The sequence below is a fragment of the Hippocampus comes genome, unplaced genomic scaffold (assembly GCF_001891065.2).
Source record: "Hippocampus comes isolate QL1 unplaced genomic scaffold, H_comes_QL1_v1.1 scaffold144, whole genome shotgun sequence".
Lineage (NCBI taxonomy): Eukaryota > Metazoa > Chordata > Actinopteri > Syngnathiformes > Syngnathidae > Hippocampus > Hippocampus comes.
Genome location: NW_017805782.1, coordinates 518,429 through 523,658, shown reverse-complemented (window position 1 = coordinate 523,658; position 5,230 = coordinate 518,429). Strand labels below are relative to the sequence as shown.

At 50.9% G+C, this 5,230-nt stretch overlaps 1 long non-coding RNA gene across 1 annotated transcript; it reads left to right on the top strand.

The window, feature by feature from the left end:
• Positions 1-406: 406 nt before the first annotated feature.
• On the top strand, positions 407-2,549 carry LOC109524818 (uncharacterized). Its single transcript, XR_002170018.1, has 2 exons — positions 407-728; positions 1,825-2,549. It is a non-coding gene; the product is annotated as an uncharacterized LOC109524818 (long non-coding RNA).
• Positions 2,550-5,230: the final 2,681 nt, after the last annotated feature.

Here is a 5,230-nt window from a genome sequence, read left to right as displayed (position 1 = left end):
ACACCCCCCGGGCCGGGTAGTTTGGGTAATTGTGTCCCAGTTAAGCAGGCGCACGGGACAGCCAAATGATCACTTTAATACGCTCTGGGTGATCGTACCGCAAGTTGGCAATTAAACCGAGAAATTTGCATCCTGCTCACCTGCCCCTTGCGCTAATGGGATGTCGTCGTCAAAAAAAAAAAAAAAAAAGCTTTTACAATAATGACCGCGAGGAGCTCGGGTATGCTCATGTCCACAGTGGAACCTTAAAACTGGAAATCATGTCCATCTCATTCATTTATCGGCACCAGAAGCCATTTATGGATTGGACATTGACAACGGTTTGGTTGATGTCGCATTTGAACGTTCTGAACTCTCATCCAAGCCGTTAAAACACTTAAGAGTCCCGGCTTTACTACGGATCCGGCTCCCCGGTTGATACCACAGGGCCGATCGCGCCGATGCCGAGCGTTTGACGAATGCCAAAAAGTGCCCCGGGCGGCCGGCAGATGATGTCATCAGCTTGCCAGGCAGGCGCCATACCTTGCCTGACGGATTTTGAACTGGGTGCGGCAGACATCTGACAATGAAAAAAAAGACAAATCATCCAAATTAAAAAAAAACTGCATAACAGACTGCGAATGCTTTCTCTTCTGTCTGAAAGGTGAAGCCATTGGTCTGATTTCATCCCCGAGAAATCCCATCGATAATCAGCAGATGTGTGTGAAGTGTGATCCTGCAGCAGCAAGGTGAGCTAACTTTACCGCACCCGATTATTATAGTCTGTCATTTTTAGGCGCGTAATCCCTCGGCGACGTGGTGACAGCTCGGCCGACGAGCGACTTCAGGGTGGTTAGTCAACCCATTAGCCACTTGGCAGAGCGGCAGGAATGCGCCGTCGTCGGCCCAAAAAGCAGGCGCGCGCTCCCTCTCCGGCGTAGCCGTCTGCCGAAAACAAAGCCGCATCTGTCCAACATGCGCCGACAGTCCAACAGACGGTCCGTCGTCAAGTGGTGGAAAGTTACGTCGTGCAAACATGTTGCCATTGTACTTGAGAACACGCGTACATTGGAATTGAACAGTTATTCCTGCTTTCCGCTTATTTTTTTTTTCAACCTGCGAGGATGATGGCTCAATGTATTGGGGAAAAAAAAAAAAAGCGAGGGAGGCAAAGTCAAACGTGGTTGTGATCAGCATTGACCTATTGAAATCTTGTGATCCGGGTTCCGTGAAAGAGAAAGCAAGAATGATTTGTGGCGAACGCCAAGTATTCAGAAATTCTCTGTCCATTCTTTTACGAGCGCCGCACAATGAAACTTCTTGAGTGTGAAGACAAGTTGGATGGCACCGTTTGAATCCGTGCTCATCCACAAGTGTCTTATTCCACTTAGGTGGAGTCTCTGTATTTTTTTTTGCTAACAGTGCCAACACGTGAGGTGCAACGGCGCCAAGAGCACGCTCGCTCCTCAGGAGCAGCTCACATCTGCTGCCCATGTGGCAGCGCAGCGTCACGAGCGACTCAGTCCAAAAAAAAAAAAAAGAAGAAGAAGAAAGAAGCGCCCTTGGGAGACGGGACGTAAGCCAACACAAAGGCTGTAAATTGAATATGCGGCTCAGTCATGTGCCTTACTGTTAAATGAGCCGCAAAATGGAATTTCACGAGTGTTGAAGGGATCACCGAAATTGACAAATTCGCCGCCTCGAGGCTACGACGATGACACTGAAATTGTCCAAAGATTCGGGGTGGGTGTTCAACTGGCAACTGGAAAGCGCTCGAGTGCTCACGCCGCGCAACGGCCGCCTAATTCCAACATCGTGACTGACGCCGAGGCTTCCTCTTCCCAGGAATCCGCCAGCGCTTGTTTACCCGCGCTGGGGTGTCGTGGCTTTGATGGCGGCGAGGACTTCGCGACTGGAGGCCGTCCTCGTCTGATCTTCGGAGGCGGCGCCAGATCAGAGGGCCGCCGCGCAAGGAGAAGAAAAGGGCCGTCGGAAGGCTCATCCGTGCGTACGCCAGGCTGAAGGCGGGAACGTTCAAAGGAAATCAGGCATGTGCTTCCGCTCGCTTCCTTTTCGTTTGTTTAAGCGCAAAGGGGCGAAGATGCAGCTGCAGTCGCATCGTTCGCTCACAAAGAGGTAGCCTGCAAAATTGATTTCTTTCCAAATTGAGTTCTTGAGCTATTGGTTGGCGAGCTCATGAGTCAGTCAGATAGTTAGCTCGCTGGTTATCGAGCCGCCTGACCGGTTAACCAGTCGGACATCAGTTAGCCAATCAGCGAGCTAGATCGTAGGTAGTCCGCTAGTTGGCTCATTAGCTAGTTAGCCACATTTGCGGTCACGTTTTTTTTCAACATTGCGGTTAGTGTCGTGTTTTGCTTCTGCTGCTAAACTCACAAAGCAAATCCATTCAAGAAAGCCAAATGTTAGCGGGTAAACTTTTAATTATGGAAAAAACAGCAACAGCCGAAGATTGTGTGTTCACATTCAGCCCAGGCTTCATCTCTTCCTTGGCGTTCCCTGCAAGTGCGTTCGTTCATTTGCATGATAATAAAAGGCGCCGTGAAATCAAACGAAGGGAGTGTGTGTGTGCGCCAGCTCCTGTCAGTGTTTAATTTAACAAGGAGAGAGAGGCAACGGGAGGAATTTTGCTGGCTAGTCATAAATCTTCCATTATTTATGCTCCGGCTGCCAGTGATATGCCGGGACATGCCGAATGCATGCTTTTTTTTTTTCTTCTTCTTCTTCTCCTCGAGAGACAATGCCCTAATGTTTTATTTTCTGGTTTCACCCCTGCGGCTATGAAACCGGGCTCGGTGCTTGGCTGTATCCAATTAGATACACACTGGCTGCACAGGTGAGCCAAACAAAAAAGTTGAATGGGTCATTTCACAGAGAATTACGCACACACACACACACACACACACACACACACACACACACAAAAGAGAAAAAAAAAAGCCCTATAGATGGAAGGGATGACATCACCGTCCGAAATCATGACACATGGCGGCAAGACAAAAAAAGCGGACTGAAAGGGACGATTACGCGGCGCTCAATGGGCAACTTGAAATGAGGTGAGTCATCTGCTCGGACTTTTACGAGACCTTAAAATGTATCCTGGCCCTGACCCTGACTCTGGGCTTCTTTCGCTTGTTGTCATTGCCTCTTTAAATCATACTGAACCCTTTTTTTGTGGGGGGCGGGTCGCTGAGAAATACAGTCAGCACCTTGATGTATGAGTTCAATTTGTTCAGTAACCAAATTCATAACTCAATTGACTTGCATATGCAGCCGATTTCCTCGATTGAAATGAAGCGACATGCCATTTATCTGTCCCAGCGCCCCAAACGATGTTTTTTAATGAAGACGACTGGCACTGTTTTCTGTCAAATCCAGCTAACATTTAAGAGACGAATGGGGTGGACTGACAGGCAGACACCACTTATCCATGTTTTGAGGCATTTCATTAGATAGTGAGCACAAATTGTAGCAACTTGTGTAATCCTCCATGAGCCAGGAAGCAGTCTGCTCACTCATTATTTCATCAGTTAGTCAATCCAGTCCAGTTCAGTCCAGTCCACTCGACTGCTAAGGTATCCTCAACAGAACCGCACGCAGAGAGTCCTTTATAATCGTGACGCGCGAATTCATTTGTCAGGGTTCACCGTAGCGCATAAGCCGTTTCGGTGCTCGTGTTTTTCTTTTTTTTTTCTTTTTTTTGTTTGTTTTTTTGACTAATCCTCAGCTCTATATTATTGCCACCCCGCAGCTACGTCGCATTTGGCAGCACGCGCGGCGTGCGAAATTCACAGAATTTTCTCGGGCTGAACTCATTAACGATGTGCCGTGAACTCCTGATCCTGTGGGCTATTGACTCGAATTCCCCACGCTGCCGGAGCGAGCAATTTGGAACGTTAACGCGTTCCTAAACAAACCAGCCGTTTGTAAAACGCACAGGAAGAAGTGCGGCGGGCGGGGTGCCGAAATGGGCGGGAGTTACTGCCGCCACCGTTTGTCGTCTGCCTTACAAGACCCGAGGATGGCACTCAATCATTTAACCTCCCTGTTTTGACGTCGCCTTGCCATCCCAGCATTCGTCTAGCAGAGGAAGTGTCGGGAGTCCAAGTAAAAAAAAACTATCCGAAGAATAAATACAGCCGGACCTCCGCTCAACTTCCAAGTCATCGCTTGGTCAAATGTGCTCATTTTGGCCCCGGCAAGCTCGCGAAAGCTTCTCAAATGTGCACAACGAGCAGTTCGGGGGCCACTCCGCTTTTAATGCACGCTCACGTTTCCCGTTCTGCGTCAGCATGAGCTTTGCTAAGCTATGTGTTAGTCTTGAAGTACAGAAAGGGGAATCCACTTAGTTCTATGTTTAGTTGGACCGGGAGCCTGTCGTTTGAACTTGGGTTTGCCAAAGTGTGTTAAGTTGAGTCCATTGCCACCGGACAACGCTCGTCTGCCACGTTTTGCGCCCGCAAGTCGCAAAAGTCAGAAAGTAACCGGCTCGTAAAATCTCAAAGCTGGTCACCGGTATCGCCAGGCGCCGCCGTAGGTCCACCGGGCTCGGTCCCGACACAAATTCCGCACTCAAGTCCAGTGGGCGAGTCCGGACTCCCCGCCCCCCCCCCTCCCCCGGTGCCCCGAGCCCAGAAAGTTCAACGCTTCCCTAAATTAAAAGCCGCCGGTGTTGTCAAACAAGCTGTTGATGGGCTCGCTTTAATCCCCCTGTGTTGACATGGCGAGCCGGACTTGTTGCTAGGACGCCTCGGCCAATCCCGAGGCGGCCGCCTGCGCCCTGACCTTGGGCCGGCGGATTTTCCTCGAGGGCAGGGTGGCCGCTGCAAGGGAGGGCGGCAAAGGGCGCGGGCAGGAATTTCAGGCGTCGGGGGGGCCAATGTATGAATGACTTGCAGAAGAGAGGAGCCGGCAGCCAATGGGAGCCATGTCGGAAAAGCGCTCGACCAATCGGGGTGGGCCGCTCTCTCGTCTGCCTCTAGCGTCTGCCCGCCCGCCCGCCTGCCTGGCTTCTCTCCGCCTGTTACCAGGTCAGTGTGCCTGCCCGCTGCCTCGCAATCATCTGTCTCATTGGGTCAGTGTGCCTCGCGCGACGCGCCTGACTGGCTGCCCGAGCGTACGCCGTTGCTAGGGAGCTCAGCCAATCAGGGCAGGCCGCAAGTTTCCAGGCAGGTTTTGCCGGGTATGTTTTGGCGGGAGATGAAGAAGAAGAAGAAGAAGTGAAGGGTGTTGG